Here is a 17,500-nt window from a genome sequence, read left to right on the forward strand (position 1 = left end):
CATAAGTAGCTTAATATTACAAGTAAAAATATTATCTGTTTAGTTTGCATATCTTTTAAAACAAATGTAATCAGTCCACGATTACGATTTCTTGCAGAACAGTTACGCATGGTTGTGATGAATACAAAGTTAGCTTAAAAGTTTTACATGAAAACGGTTGTGATGTGTGGTTTGTAGGGTAAAGCGGTCCGTGGTCTCTTGAGGAAAACCCTTGGTTCAAAGTCTGTAGCAGACTCGAAGCAGCCAGCCAGATTTCGTCGTTATTTTACTCTTACCGGATCCCGCACGGCGACTTTTTCTCTTGATAGCATTTTGTCATCTAAGCAGGGTTCTCATCGATGCCTGTACATTACATACATGTGTTTATTGTTAGCTATCTTTTGAATATAATCTCCACCCATTAGAAGTCTTCAGTTTTTAAAGATTATTCATTTATACAGTACATGTATATATATTCATTATACACATTGTATTTATGGATATATATGATATATATATTTATTTATTTATTATACATACATACATACATACATACATATCTACTTTCTGTGTTAAGATTATTAATATTTATCTAAAAAGGGCTTATAAAATAAACTAAATAAAATCGAACAGGCTACTACATTTTGACCTATATACATTGGACGTCGTCTCAAGAAGATGTATAATGGTCGAAATACAGTAGTTTATTCAATTTTTCTTACTGGTCGTATATATATATATATATATATATATATATATATATATATATATATATATATATATATATATATATATATATATTGTTTATTTATTTATATTGTGAGAGCCACATTGATCTTTGTACCTCTCGCGTCACACAGCACTTTCAATACGCTTGTCCCTACAAAGCCATAAACCACGCGATAGATGTAAGGCTATATTAGTTCATCCATTCATATGTGACGAATTCAGATATATTTTGTTAGGACTGGAGTAGACGCATCCTCATCCTTGTTGTGTAGTATTTTAACCTACACAGTTTTTAGGCTGATATACATGCATACATACGTACATTTGTATTATATATATATATATATATATATATATATATATATATATATATATATATATATATATATATATATATATATATATATATATATATATATATATATATATATATATATATATAATACTTATATGTAACTTATGCACGTTATTACTCTTTTATTGATGTTAAATTTTCGGATTTAAAATCGATTTACAGTTATTTTTATTGTAGTTCAGTGTACAAAACCTAGTGTGTGTGTATATATGCCTTGAAATTGTAGTATGTTATGATTAATCATGGTCATTAACTAGTGGATGCATTGCTAGTGTTTTAAATATCGATGATTACTTTGAAACGTAGTTATACCAGTAAGAATGATGACGCCACCAATGCAAGTCTTCGTGGTGCCAGTCCCGTCAGAGATACTATGTTGCTGGCGGAACACGTGCTTACTGGATTGCCGATTTCAGTGGGCCGACACTCTCTCTCTCTCTCTCTCTCTCTCTCTCTCTCTCTCTCTCTCTCTCTCTCTCTCTCTCTCTGGCCTCAGTGCAGAGGTAGCCCCACTCGCCCATAAACTTAGGGGCCAGCGAGTGTTCATTGATTCTTCAAAATATCTACTAAAAATGAGAGCCTTGACCAGGTAATCTTGAACCATTCACTACGTGTGGGTGTGTGTGTGAGAGAGAGAGTTTGTCTGTGTTTATTATAAGAAAAGAGAAGGTTGGTAGCTGTCATAGTAGTAGTAGTAGGTTACGGTGTTGGTGCCAAGAATCTTTTCGTTGCTCTTGCTTTCTCATCGTCCTGATGTAGTCTTGGTTTTGCTGACGGTACAACTGAGACCAAATTATCGCACACGTTTGCATCTCACTCATGTATCCCTTTGCCTTGAGGTTATCATCATTCAGAGTAAAGGTTTGGTTCGTAGATATTGGTTTAAATTTCCAGTTTCTGTGTGAGTAGTCTGACAGGCATTTTCTTGCTTCATGGTAAGACATTACCGCAGATCAGATGCTAAAATTATGTTTTACAATATTTATCTTTAATATTTAGAAGAGGGGGAAGAAGTGTAGAGTATTTCTAAGGAAGGACCATAACTTTTTCATTCTACCGTTAGTGTATGAGATGTATGAGTCATATTCCTTTCTGCAAGAGATGTTATCAGGAATCAAAAAATCTTCCTGTGAGCTGTTTGCTTCTTAAATAGCTTGTGAACTCTTGCAAAATTGGTAGGCCGAGTATTGAGTATTTTTCCACCCAATTATCTCATCACAAATTAAAGATCAGCTGTCGTAAGAAATCTCCCTAATTCTTCACATAGGTATACAAACCTGTCTTTTATGTGGATATGCCATCGGCGAAAGTAGGGTCGTTAACACTTGCTAACAAAGTGGTTAACTAGTGGCAGGCAAGTAAGGGGGTGGGGATTACGACCCCCTTACTCAGCTGCCGGTGCCACATTTTATTTGCCTGCAGTCTTATACAGATGTCTTTACTGCTGCTGGCCTCTACAATGGCTTTTGTTGTTAAAGTGTTTAACTTTTCTGTTTTATTGCTTTTTGATGACTGGCTTTTATTGTGATTGTGGTACAAATGATGATGCCTGATTCTACTGTGAGAAAGTATGGTTAGTGCAGACGTTCAGGGTGTGACTGGTCTGTGGGTGCTTTTTGTTAGGTGAACCTTGATCCTCATACTATTTGTTTTGTATTGAGAATAAATCTTGGTCACTGGGCCAGTGGGAGAGGCATGATCTGAGGCGATTAAGTCATTGAAGACATGACAAGTGTCTTCTGAGGGCAGCACACCTTCATTTTCCCCAACCAGCCTTTTACCTATGCTTTCTCCACTCTCTTGGTCCTAGGAGGATACACTTGGGGTGGATGGTGACCGATGTGTGACGGGTGGATGGTGACCGATGTGTGACACTTGCATGACAGGATGCAGGATGGTGAGAAGGCTGTTTCTACTACATCCATCGACCTGCTATCTGTTTCCACCTCTCTTGTCTTTGCTTAGTGTTGAGAATAAATCTTGGTCACGTGGCCAGTGGGAGAGGCATGGTCTGAGGTGAATAAGTCAATGAAGACATCACAAGTGTCTTTTGAGGGCAACACACCTTCATTTTTCTAACTAGCCTTTTACATTGATCCCAAGCTGGGACGATGCCTATGCGTCCTCCACTCTCTTGGTCCTAGGAGGATAAGCTTGGGGTGGATGGTGAGATGTGTGTTTCTGCTACATCCATCGACATGTTATGTATTCCCACCTATCTTGTCTTTGCTTAGCCCATGAGGCATCCAAGTGAGACTTAATAGCTTCTGAAGTGCAGTGGCTCTCTCTTAGACTCATGGGATATGTCCTGTGTTGCCTTCTTGGAACATTTGGCAGTAGCCAAGGGCTTGACACCCACACCAGGTGAGTGAACACTTTGGCAGACGTTCTTGCTGTTGTTGCTTCAGCACCTCCTGTCCCTTCAGGTGGGTTGCTGTGAGATTCAGTCTTTGAAGAGTTTTTTAAGGAAGACATGGTAAAGTTTAGAAGGTTGTTAGTATCAGAAGAAAGAGCATTGACCTCCCCCTCAAGTTAGTCTGATGCTGTTTAAGAGCTGTTTTTGAGACAAAATATCGGCTGAGAGCAGTTTCTCCCCAAAATGGGTGGGTGCTAGGCTTTTCCTTACTCTTGCTGAATGGTAAGATAAAAGCGGTGGTGAAAAATGGCATTCTGCAAGGTCCCTTCACTGTCTGTGCAGGGTATTGTGACAGCTTTCTGGTGTGACTATGTTCACAGCAGTACCCTAGTTGAGGCCAGGCTCTTTTCAAAAACTGAACCTGCAGCACTCTTCTTTGTTGAAGGACCAAGTTTTCTTGACCCTTCAGTCTTCCCCTCTGGCTTCACTTTGTCTGCAGAGGTACAGACAATACCGCAGAAGGACATGCAGGAAGTCCTTTACAACTGCTATCCAGGCTTCTTCAGTCAGTTTCCTTGGTGGAGAGGTCTCTAGCAGACTGTTTATTGTTGTAATCGTGCTGACAGTGTTGGATTCTATCAAAGGGCAACTTGTTGGTTTCATTGCATACTTGTTTTTAATGGAACAGTCATCCAGTGCAAGGGTCTGTACTTTGGATTGTTAATTGACCTTAGGGTGTTTACCATGGTATTGGCTAGGACCAAGTTGCTTGCAATCCTTATGCTACGGAATCTGAGGATTGGTTGATCCTGGATTTTCTGGTGCTTTGTATGGGATAGAGAACAACTGCCCTCATTTTGTCATGATCAGGAAGAGATTGGCCTTCATCCCAAGTAGCAAACAAAGCACCTGGGCACACTGACTGACAGGGTGGCAGCGAGAGTTTTGTAGGAGCAGTGTGTTCGGTGTTTGCAGGTCATTCTCAATCACTTGTCACCCTGGGAGGAGCTCATCTGTTTCAAACAACTCCACCTTTGGTGGCTTTAAAGGTGTCTGAAACTGCACTTTGGCACCTGCTTCAGAAATATCTCCCATACGTCTTAAGAGGACACCTCATTAGGACCTGTGGTGGCTGTTTAACTGGACTCCATTGGACAGAAAAGCATCACGCCTAAGGTTCACAGTAACCCTAAGTTAACTTGATTGAAGGGTGATTGGTCTCTCTCTCTCTCTCTCTCTCTCTCTCTCTCTCTCTCTCTCTCTCTCTCTCTCTCTCTCTCTCTGGTCCAGTAGTCCAGGCCATGTGCAACCTACTAGTGTCTGGCCAGATGACCGCGAGTTTACATAAGAGCATCCTGTCTCTTGACTGGATTTTAGTAGTTGGTGTACACGACTTCCTACGGGTTGGTTGGTTAGAGGATTGTCATCTGCTTGGGTTTATTGCAGTAATATTGCTACTGTAAGACCTGGTCTTCTGTCACACTCGGGAAACGCAGGTTCTTCCAAATTTTCTAGAGCAAGGCCCTGTCAGCCTCAGCATCACAAACGACAGGCTGTACAGATTCCCCTTCTCACGTACTGACGGGAAAACTGGCTTTTCTAAGTGGGAGGAGCAACACCAGTCATGTTCTTTGGAGAGTAGCTCCCCTCTGTGGAGTGAGTGTCCAAATAAAAGACGAAGCTGTGTATCCAACGAGGAGCAGATTGCAGATTCAGTATAATTTGCATAATGCCCCTCTACCCAACTTCGCATTTGTCCTTGTTGCGAAAGAAAAAGTGACGCCAACACCCCATAGGTTTGGTGGCACCTTTACCCGGCATCCTTACACCCTCAGTGATAAGACCAGATTTTTCTTAAGGTGCAGCCATGTAAAAAAAACTCTGGGTTTGTATATCTAGGAAAAATACAATTATCCTGAATTTACAATTGCGTCTTTAGCAAATCTAAGAACATTTTATCATTGGTATATACGTGAAGAGTATTTGGATCTTGACAGAGATCATTCGGAGAGCTCTCTCTCTCTCTCTCTCTCTCTCTCTCTCTCTCTCTCTCTCTCTCTCTCTCTCTCTCTCTCTCTCTCTCCGACATTCGACCAGATGGCAGTCTCATTATCTGTGTTCCATCCGTGAATGACTCTCTCTCTCTCTCTCTCTCTCTCTCTCTCTCTCTCTCTCTCTCTCTCTCTCTCTCTCTCTCTCTCTCTCTCTCTCTCTCTCTCTCTCTCCGCATGTTACAGCAATCCTGACGAGCTCTTAGATCATGGTGAGGTCACCTCCAAAGTAATTGGAGGATTTTCCTTTGATTTTTGTACAACAGTTACCGATCATTATTTTAGGACGATGCATATTTGTAATTTTGTGTATAATACAGAAAACTATATTTTGTTTAAAATGGTTTTGTGTCAGGTTATATTAACATGTAATAATTGCGGCGTATAAATATACTACAAGTGACTAATTTTTTTTTTCATTTTGCAGGTACGTTATGTTGTTTTTTTATTGCGGTTAAACTACTGTACACGCGGTAAGCCCCCTCTCTCTCTCTCTCTCTCTCTCTCTCTCTCTCTCTCTCTCTCTCTCTCTCTCTCTCTCTCTCTCTCTCTCTCTCACGATGCATATATATATATATATATATATATATATATATATATATATATATATATATATATATATATATGTGTGTGTGTGTGTGTGTGTGTGTGTATGTGTGTATTAATTTTTTTCACTTATACACGCATGACTTTATTTTTGCAAATATTAAGCTATAAATATCGTTTAATATCCCATTCACTACACTTTAGGAATAACTTACACCCAAGGGGAATTATATTGGTAAGTGAATCGTCACCGGCAGGATTCGAACAGTTGTCTTGTTTATAAACAACTGTAGAGCGTGATTTTGACCAATAAACCAATAAGAGAGTTGTAAGTAGATATTAATTGTGCAGTAAATATGCCAGTCGCATGTAGGTTCTGTGTTTAGAATCTTTATCAACCCACCTCCACCACCATGACTAAGTGGCTAGTTTGTAACACATGGCTAATTATGAATATTTTTACTTATTATACTGTACATTCATGACTTTTTTATATTCACAAATATTAAGCCACAATATCATTTGGTATACAATTCACTATACCTCGGAGATAACAAACACCCAAGGGGGATTATAGTTGATAAGCACTTTGTCACTGGCAGTATTCGAACCATGGCCTGATTGAGAAATAACTCTAGACAGTGGCTCTTAAGTTAAGTATACCTTAGTTTTACCAGACCACTGAGCTGATTAACAGCTCTCCTAGGGCTGGTCCGAAGGATTAGACTTATTTTACGTGGCTAAGAACCAATTGGTTACTTAGCAACGGGACCTACAGCTTATTGTGGAATCCGAACCACATTTTAGTGAGAAGTGAATTTCTATCACCAGAAATAAATTCCTCTAACACTTCATCAGCCTGCCGGAGACTCGAACTCGGGCCTAGCGAGTGTTAGTCCACAGCTCTACCGACTCGCCCAACGAAGAGCTGACAGTGGCTTTTGACCAGCCATCAAGAGAGGTATCACTTTATATGTTATGTGTATATATATATATATATATATATATATATATATATATATATATATATATATATATATATATATACTGTATATGTGTATATATATATATATATATATATATATATATATATATATATATATATATATATATATATATATATATATATATATATATATATATAATGTGTTTCAGTCATATTCTTTGCAAGTCATGAGTTTTATGTAGGATTTTAGAGCATTATCCACATCTGTAATGATGAATAAAATCTTTTATTAGATTCTTCGCTGCTAGGTTGGTGTTACAACAGTACGGCAGGATCGCCATAACAGATTCGCTATCATTAACATAATTTAGTGAAGCATTTTGATAAGTAAACTGTGTCAACAGTAGCTATTGGACATCAGCCCGGAGTTATGAATTGAGCTTATTCTCTCTCTCTCTCTCTCTCTCTCTCTCTCTCTCTCTCTCTCTCTCTCTCTCTCTCTTAATCAAGATCAATCGTAGGAAGCACACTCCAATTAACACATCGTTGCAGCTGGCAGTGCTCATGATGCATGCAATGCAAGCCCTCCCCTTTTACCCACGTCTACTGCCACTTCAAAACCTTGAGAGGCACGAGCTGTCGGTTGGCTTTATTCTTTCACGCAGACCTTTCAACTTGGTTTCAGTTTGGTTTTTCCTTTGCCTGTGCTTGAGCTACAATCAGCATTGAGCTGTTTCCCAGAACAGGGCGTGGCCTCAGGAAAAAAGGACTCGTCATTTTTAGATATTACTTTTAACTTCTGAACGCTCATCCGCAACGCGTCGAACCACCTGCAAACCACAGACACAGACACCCCTATCTTGCACGCATTGTCGCCCTCCGTAGACATCAAGATTGAGGCCCTTCCTTTTCAATACCTCTTTCACAGTATTTGTGTAGCCAGTTGTAGGTCTTCCTTTGCTTCTCTCACCTTAAAATTCCGAATTATGCGACCTCCTCATTATCGTTCAGTCATCGTCCATTCATTCCGCATAACCGAATCACCTCAAAAATACTTTTATTGTTTTTTTTTTTTACACCTATGTTAACATTTTGACCGCTTCCCTCAAATATCTCAACTTTTTTTCCTTTATATTTTTTTTTTTTTACCTCCTATGCCAACATTTTGACTACAAGTATCTCTCCATTTTCCGGCGTATCAGTTCTTCTTACACTAATAGACACCAACCATTTTTCTTTCATTCACATTTAACATTAAAATTTTACTTTCATAAGGGATAGTAGTCTTAGCAATCCCCTGATACATGCCCTCAATGGTCCCATGGGGGTGGTAGTGCTTTCAGTGCACCTCACATGGTACGCTGTAGACATTACTGAAGGGTGTTTGTAGCGTCCCTTGGGCCTTTAGTTGCACTCATTTTTTAGCCTTTTTCTTTACCTCATTTCCGCTTCCGTTCTTCCATCTTGTTGTCCAACCACTTCAACTACTTCTCTCACTGTCTTCAGCTGAATGGTTGAAAGAGCCAAGTTTTCATAAATCAGTCAGTTCCCACCCGGATCATATATAGTGCACAATTAGTCTTTTTTTTTTTTGGCCTGGTATGTGGCCTTTGTCTTCTGTCACCCTACCATTACACACACACACATATAATACATACAATATATATATATGTATGTATGTATATATATATATATATATATATATATATATATATATATATATATATATATATATATATATATACATATATATATATATATATATGTGTGTGTGTGTACGTATGTATGTATGCATAACCATTATGGTCATTTGCAGTGACTGAAAGGTTTTCTATTCTTTTGCAGTTACCAATCGGTATCTGAATTCAGTTTCAGGACCCGGAGGTCAACTTATTTTTGCGAATATTCATGAATTTCCGGCATCTGCATCTGTTACAGTGTCACCTAAATTGTGAATATCTTCAGCTGTGGCTGAGAGCTCACAGCTGAGATCAGTCTCCTCATAAATGTGTTATGTTTCAGTTCAGGCATGACCTAGAAAGGTCAAGGAATGACTAAACTTATGTAGCTGACGTAGACGCAGAGACACTCGTGAAAGACTTGGGGTGGTTTTTTATGGGTGTATGCATGCCGCGCGTACCTGTTTCGTGAGATATTTAGTAGCGTTTATGTTATTTGTATGCCATGTTCTTTATTTATTAATCATATCCATTTCATTGAAAACGTCGAAGTTTCCACTTTCCATATTCATGCAAGAGAGCCTTTATACCTCTATGTGGATTTCTGATTTCTCTCATTCTGTAAACATTTGTATTTTACATTGTATTTTGTTTTATTTGCTTGAGTATGTTAACGATAGTGAATGTTTACCCAGAAAGTTAACGTGACCAGAACTGTTGTAAAAGTGTTCAAGATTGACCTCTGGTTTGGTATTGTAATTGGCACAGCAGGAGGCCTTACAAATTGATACGTTGGAAATGAATCATCTAGAGGTACGAACAAAATTTTAGTCAAGGAAGAACTTTCACAGGTATGCTTGGAAATTACTTGAACCCTAATATCCTTTTCTTTCCGTGTGTGTGTGTTTTTTTTTTTTTTTGTCACTCAGTAGGAAATATTGCACCATCACTAGGTCTAATTTTCATGTCATTATAATGAAATGAAAATTTCATTATATAGTGTGTGTGTGTGTGTATAGTATTTATTAACCACTTTTGGTTAATAAATACTTTGAAGCCTGGAACCAAATTAAGAAAGATATGAAATTTTGTCAGATGCCCGGCCGAGTATTGATCTCGGTCGTGACAAGCGTTTTCAAAATATGAAGAAATCGAGAAGTCAAGAGGGCATTATGGTTAATAAATACTACATATGTACCTGATAAAAAGCGACCAGTAGATTCTACACACACTCTCTCTCTCTCTCTCTCTCTCTCTCTCTCTCTCTCTCTCTCTCTCTCTCTCTCTCTCTCTCTCTCTCTCATGCCTTTGGATGTTCCTGTTAATAGGGAGACATTGGTACGAGGCAACAGCTTTTAATATCTTATATTCTTTCAATGCATTTTAGTAGAGCTCTTGCATGTCTTTCTGTAATCTAACTTGGTATGGGATGATGATGCTTGAAAACTGTCAGAAATTGCAATATTTTCTAGGAACACCATGCTCCTGTGTCTACATGTTATTTTTAATTTCTTCTCTGGTGTTAACAGAGATGGTTAACTTTTTTTTATACAAATCTTAAAATCTGTAAGGAATTGCATTCCTGCCATCTCTTATCCCTGGAAACCTTATGCTACCCAAGTTAATGGCCGCTACATTAAATGCTGACATTGAATATTATTATTATTATTATTATTATTATTATTATTATTATTATTATTATTATTATTATTATTATTATTCACGTTTACACATTCTTGTGAAAAAAAAGCTTCGAAAGAACTGTTGTCGTCAAGCAAAATTTCAAAGAATATGCCCAAATACGAAAGGTTGGTTTACGTTAGGTATTGATTAAGTCTTCAAAAAGAGAAAAATTTTAGCACACTTCAACTTATGTTTTACCATTGCACTGATAGTTTTATTCATTTTGCATGGATAAACTGTGACTGCAGTGTATGTTCCTGTTTTAGCTGTTTAAAATGTTTGCATGTATGTGTTTAATGCAGTTTTGATTTCAAAGTGTTCCTTTGTGTCCTGTAGCACGCTAAATTCAAGTTTTTTTTTATGTGCTGCGTTATTTTTTTAGTTTTCAGTGTGAAATAAATCTTTTTTTATATTCAGTATATAATTCAAGGTGCCTTGATAATCCTAACATCCTGTTTCTAAAGGTTCTGTTAATAAACAAGTACATAAAGCTAATGTTTGTGGATTAATCCGATCCCCATAGCATTCGCGTGGGTGATCAGGTATCGCAAGCTTTCCGTTTGAACGTATTATGCTGGTAGTAACTCCCCCTCTCTCTCTCTCTCTCTCTCTCTCTCTCTCTCTCTCTCTCTCTCTCTCTCTCTCTCTCTCTCTCTCTCTCGAAATAAATGTTAATTATGTAAGTTAGTATATAGTTCGATTCCACTTTATGCTAATGATGCAACGAATTTAATGTAGTGTATGCAGTAGGTAGTATGAAAAGGAATACAGAAGAAAAATAATTTGTACCATTGTCTATTAATTTAAGATAGAGATGCGTTTATTTCTTATTCCATGGTCTCTTATCAGTCTTCCTATCATTTTGCGGCGATTGTAAACATGGTCGTCCATCGATCTAACTACCCTTGAGAATGCCTTTCCCTTCTCTGTTGCAATTAAAGAGGACTGTTACACTGTATACTTAAGTTTCATTTAACTTTTATGCTGCTCTCGAGGCACAGCCTTCCTTTCTTCAATCATTGAAAGGAAATAACAAATTTTATATATATATATATATATATATATATATATATATATATATATATATATATATATATATATATATATATATATATATATATATATATATATACAGTATATATATATTATGAGAGAGAGAGAGAGAGAGAGAGAGAGAGAGAGAGAGAGAGAGAGAGAGAGAGAGAGAGAGAGAGAGAGAGAGAGAGAGTGCATATACTTCATTTGAAAGATAAATTACCAGTGATCAGATTATCCCAGCAGGAGAGGCTTATGCGACTTTGACAATTTGCACAGATTTTCGTTGTCGATACTTTTGACTCCTCAAACTATATCTGTTTTGTGTTTTCCCTAACAGTTAGTAGTTGGGTCGTCTAATGAGACTTGTAGAAAGTTCGGTGTACTGCAACGTCCTCTCATAGTCAACTCCCTCGCATCTCTGCGTTGGTTCCTTGGTTGCTCTTTAAATTTGGTCATCCTCCTACCTTTTTAAAGCGTTGCCAAACCATGCAAGTAATGTCCCATGTTTTTTATTTCTTTTTTTTTTTGGTAAGTTTGCCACACACAGTTATGTATCCATAATTGTCTGGAAGTCTCACTGAAGGAGATTCAGTGCCTATGATCACCCACTGAATCCTATTCTTTGTCCTGTCCAACAGTCGTTGTTAACCTTAGATCTCTTGAACCGAAGACATTTTCATTCTTTGCTTTTTTATTCCCTTTCTCTTTTTTGTAGTTTCAGCCGTTTGTTGTAAACAAAACTTCCTGTATTCTAACAGTTTTCTTCCGTACTCAGTTAAGCGATGTTCTTCACATGAACTCTCAATCTCGGGTTTTTGCACCATGAGTGCAGGGTTTTATTGCGCTGCCTCTATCCCAAATCCGTATATTATATGCCCTTCCCGTGTTCAGATAAAGGTAAATGGCAGGCACCGTTGGTTTGGTCATGGTAGAAACGAGGAAAGTTTTCTATTGATCTTTTTTTATAAGGCCTTTTTCATGATTTGAACGAATAAAAAGAGTTCTTTTAAAATATATTGCATTTGAATGCGACGAAGTTGTGCTTTTGTCTGTGAACATTATTAATTTGATAAGGAAAATAGCTTCAATACCTTGGAGGTGTATTTGTATGTAAATAAATATATATCGGATGTCATTAAATCTAGATAGTAGATTGGTGACTAAATGAATATTTTACAGTCGGGTTAACATTGTGGAGGAAAAAATAAATATTCATCAGATTTAAAATTTCTATCAGTCAGCTTATGTGCATTCGTTTTTAGTTTTCTTTGATATATGCGAATTTATGCAACTGCAATAATTTGTTTTATTGGACTTTCTGGGTATGATTCGAAAGATGCTCATAAGGCTGGTATTTAGATTACATTCAAATAGGATTATATGTGTTTCATTTTGCTATTACAGTTATCATTTGAATTGTAAGTACATATACAATGTGTCTTACATTAGTGTTTCGTGAGGACCTAGTCCCACCGTAAGGCTTAATGCTTTTCCTTGATATACTGTATACTGTAAGTGAATATTCTGTTTTACGTGAGTGCAGTGTTTGTGTGTGCGTTTAAGAAGTTCAAGAATCACCATGTATTTGAGGTAGGACGCTTGTCAAGTTTTTGGATTCACCCCATGACTTTTGCTGCAGTCCTCTTATTTTATTATAAATACACGTCATCAGGTGGCGCTGTTTCATTCAAATTTTCAGGTTGAAACTACAGTATTAAAGAATTCACAGACTTTTTGTAGGAGGGAGGTAGGAAAGAATGCGTGTGTTATTTTTAGTTTGTTATGCCCCCACGTGTTATGAGGTGTGGTCGAGCTAATGAGAGAGCAGAAACTAGAGGTATGCGACTTGCACATCACTCCTCCTCCTCCTCCTCCTCCTCCTCCTCCTCCTCCTCCTCCTCCTCCTCCTCCTCCTCCTCCTCCTCCTCCTCCTCCTCCTCCTCCTCCATTACCCCGGCCCGGCTCCTTTCCTAACACCACTCCACTTCCGTAAATGGGTTTCACGCACACTACATTTTGGAGGTTATATTTTGGAGCCAGGTGATAAGAATTTTGCTTCATTGTCGATATTTTCTTCGAATGATCGACGCAAATACATTTAATTACTCATGTATGCTGCTGGAAAGTTTTAGTTGCAAGCGTTGAGAATGATATTGCAAATTCCATGATTGCATTCAGTGAACTTTTGTGCGACTGAAGTTATACCAGCTTCCTTCGCCTCCCCCTTTTCCTCTCTCTCTCTCTCTCTCTCTCTCTCTCTCTCTCTCTCTCTCTCTCTCTCTCTCTCTCTCTCTCTCTCTCACGCGCATTATATATATATATATATATATATATATATATATATATATATATATATATATATATATATATATATATATATATGCACTGATTCGAGGTCATATTTTGGTACGAGTTAAAGATAATCATATTTCGGGCTCATTTCAAGTTTTGAGTAAGCTTGTGATAAGTACTGGAGCTTATGTTTGATATGAACTTTGGAGTAACGTCCATGTTTTCAAAAGTAAACTGAGTGAGCAGCTGCTGTATCGACAGAAACCAGTTCAATTTCAGCATGGGCGTATCAACAGTGCTGCCTCCACCTACATTGAGTAGCAAAAAATTATATAGTTTAAACAGGAATTTTTGGCATTATGTATATGTAGAGCTTTTTTCCGTACTTGGTTACTAAGGTATGCGTTAAGTTTCTGATGTCATTATAAGTCTGCTTTTCCTGGACAAATATTGTTCTATGGAAAGCGAAATGAAATAGAAAAGGTACCGAAAGTCATTTTGCATTGGTGGCCATCTGCTGCGATAGAAGGTATAAAAAATCTTGCTCTCGTAGCATGGAACGTGGCTGCGTTTAGGTCAAGTAACTGGGACAAGGTGAGCCAGTCCAGCTTGAATAGACATGGGGAGAGAGAGAGAGAGAGAGAGAGAGAGAGAGAGAGAGAGAGAGAGAGAGAGAGAGAGAGAGAGAGAGAATTTTAGCATAGAGGAACGTGTGCTCGGTAACGATGATAGGTGGAGCACCTGAGACATGGAAGAAGGTAGTGATAGAGAGGGGAGGAGGAGATAGGTAAATAAGAGAGACGGAGGAAAACGGGCGGGACTAGTTCGTACACCTACTGGTAGTCTACGTCTATTTAGCAATGATAGTTTACAACAGCTGTCGGATCGGAGTTTGCCTTTGCTTCCTTGCTGCATTTAAACTGGTGTTTGTTGATAAATTTTGATCTTGGACTAATACATTGTAGCATCTTTTGAAAGTTTTATTTAACACACACACACACACATATATATGTATATGCATGTATGTATGTCACGGGAGTAACAATGTGATATAAAATATAAACAGTATATGGCCGCGTGCCCGTGGAAAGCGAAACAACGTACAACGTAGTGCAAGATTTTGCACTCCGTTGATGCACTTTCCTCGTGGCCATTCTCTCTCTCTCTCTCTCTCTCTCTCTCTCTCTCTCTCTCTCTCTCTCTCTCTCTCATATATATATATATATATATATATATATATATATATATATATATATATATATATATATATATATATATATATATATATATATATATATATATATATATGAATGTCTTTTCCTGTAATACTACAGTGTAATATGAAAATAAGAAGGCCCATAAAACACTATTTAAACGTTGAAATCAACGTTTAAATAGTGTTTTATGGGCCTTCTTATTTTCATATATATATATATATATATATATATATATATATATATATATATATATATATATATATATATATATATATATATGACACGTCTCGAACTGTCGACCTAACCGCCTCAACGTCTCGCTGCTGGGAGAAAGGGAGCTGGTGACGGGTACGATACATGTACATGCGCTACCGGGGTCTAAGCGATGTCAGGCAGGGCAGCCAATCTACCCCAAACTCAAATCAAAGTCCTTCAAAAAAAGGCATCGTGCTTACCCCATACAAAAAATGGGGAAAAAGCACGTTAAAAGAAGATATATATATATATATATATATATATATATATATATATATATATATAGAGAGAGAGAGAGAGAGAGAGAGAGAGAGAGAGAGAGAGAGAGAGAGAGAGAGAGAGAGAGAGAGAGGAGTTAGAATTTATTATGCTTCTTGCACTGAATGTTATTGTTTTCTTATATGAGTGAAGTATTGAAAGTGCCCCATCATATTAAAAACAAGAATTGCTTGGAATTATGATTCTTTATGACCCCTTTGTGGGCCTTTGTTAGTGGCCTTCATCTCGTACTAATAATATTAGTGTGGTGTGGTCACTGCTCGAGTTGGTGACTGGCTCACTGCCGTCTGCGTGCATAGAAAAACCCACCTTTGTAGAAGGTGCCAAATCTGAGAGTAGTCGCTCTGTTGCTGTTTGTAGTTGCTTAGGTTGCTCATGATCGTGTTCCCTTATTTCGTTCTGAGCCGTTTACGTAAACTATTTCTAACTGGTCTCATTCCGGGTGGCTCTATTTTTTTTCTTTGTGCGAGGGAGGTGGTGTTGGTGGGCGTCAACGCCCTTACCAGTCTCTTCACCAGGAAAAAGACTGTCTTGCGGAGATAAATATTGATTTCTTAAGGTGGTTGTAAGTGTGTACATGATATATTCTTTAGTAAATAGAACAAGGAAGTACAGCTATGTACGTCTTCAAACGAACTGATCTGCGAATATGTCAATAATTTTTTTTGGGGGTACGTCGAGAAAGCATTTTGTTGAAAAAATGATTGTGGATATATATACGAGTATATATATATATATATATATATATATATATATATATATATATATATATATATATATATATAAATTTCTGACTCATGTCGGGATCGAACCCAGGTCTTCCAGTTGAAAGGCAAGGGCGCTGCCCACTAGGCCGTGCCTTTCAACTGAAAGACCTGGGTCTGATCCTGACATGAGTCAGAAATTTATTTCTATTCCACACGTGATTGTGTGTTGATTATTACTAATATATATATATATATATATATATATATATATATATATATATATATATATATATATATATATATATATATATACATACATATACATATACAGTATATATATACACATACATACACATATATTATATATACATATATGCACATATATGTATATATAATATAATATAATATAATGTATATATATATATATACATACATATACATATACAGTATATATATACATACATATACACATATATTATATATACATATATGCACATATTTGTGTATATATATATATATATATATATATATATATATATATATATATATATATATATATATATATATATTAATGCACACATACTGTATATATGTGTGTATGTGTAATTACAATAATTACTATGCCCTCGAATTCGTCATCCTTTTTTTGGATATGCTTGTCTCTACAAACCCTGAGATCCAAATGCAAGATATTGAAGAAACTTTGGCGTTCTGATACTCCGGGTGCGGGCTTGAATCCTACTACAGACGCCAGAATTCGTTCGTTATCTTGTATTTGGATCGCGAGCTTTGAGGTGACAAAGAGTATCCAAAAAGTGTGAAAAATTCGTGAAGTTAAAAGGGCATTGTGTTACATATATATCTGGTAAAAAGTGACCAGTATGTTCTATATACAGAAACGCACATATAGATTACATAGATAAACAGACAGACAAAAATTAACGACATCTGTTAGGTTAACCGTTAGTTCTTGTTGATAAGGCAATGTTTTTCTTACTAACCCCTTGGTAGTTATTGTATTATAAATTAAAGGTGGTTCTATTTATTTAGATTGGTAACATCCAGTGCTGTTCTGATACAGTGTTATTCTCACTCTTCATCTATTTTTCTGTATTTGGATCATGACTTGTGTCGCAACTCAGTCACACAAGAGGCGTGTCTTCTGCTTGAACAGGTTTTAATTTAGAACCCATATTTATAATGTTTTTTTTCCCCCTCGGGAAGGGTTTTGTTTTTAAGTGAACCATTCATAAAAAGTATCATTCAGGGAGGAAAGATGCTTTTAATGACAGCGCTCATTCTTGAAATAGTCCTTGTCTTGCAACCATCAAATGATATGAATGAAGTCAAAATATCCATCAGAAAAATAATTTCTGAAAGGCTGAAAC

General features: G+C 37.0%; 1 protein-coding gene across 20 annotated transcripts in view; it reads left to right on the top strand.

The window, feature by feature from the left end:
- Positions 1-17,500, top strand: part of LOC136843719 (RNA binding protein fox-1 homolog 1-like) — a 483,433-nt gene that overhangs the window by 344,552 nt on the left and 121,381 nt on the right. For 2 of the 20 annotated variants that reach the window (XM_067112334.1, XM_067112337.1), the window contains exon 2: positions 5,898-5,943. The exons of 17 other annotated variants lie outside the window; for them this stretch is intronic. The gene's annotated coding sequence lies outside the window, so the exon portion shown is untranslated. Of the gene's footprint in view, positions 1-5,897; positions 5,944-17,500 lie in introns of those variants that run through there. One more of the 20 variants, XM_067112344.1, reaches the window with a different exon arrangement.

Source organism: Macrobrachium rosenbergii, chromosome 12, assembly GCF_040412425.1.
Source record: "Macrobrachium rosenbergii isolate ZJJX-2024 chromosome 12, ASM4041242v1, whole genome shotgun sequence".
Taxonomy (NCBI): Eukaryota; Metazoa; Arthropoda; class Malacostraca; order Decapoda; family Palaemonidae; genus Macrobrachium; species Macrobrachium rosenbergii.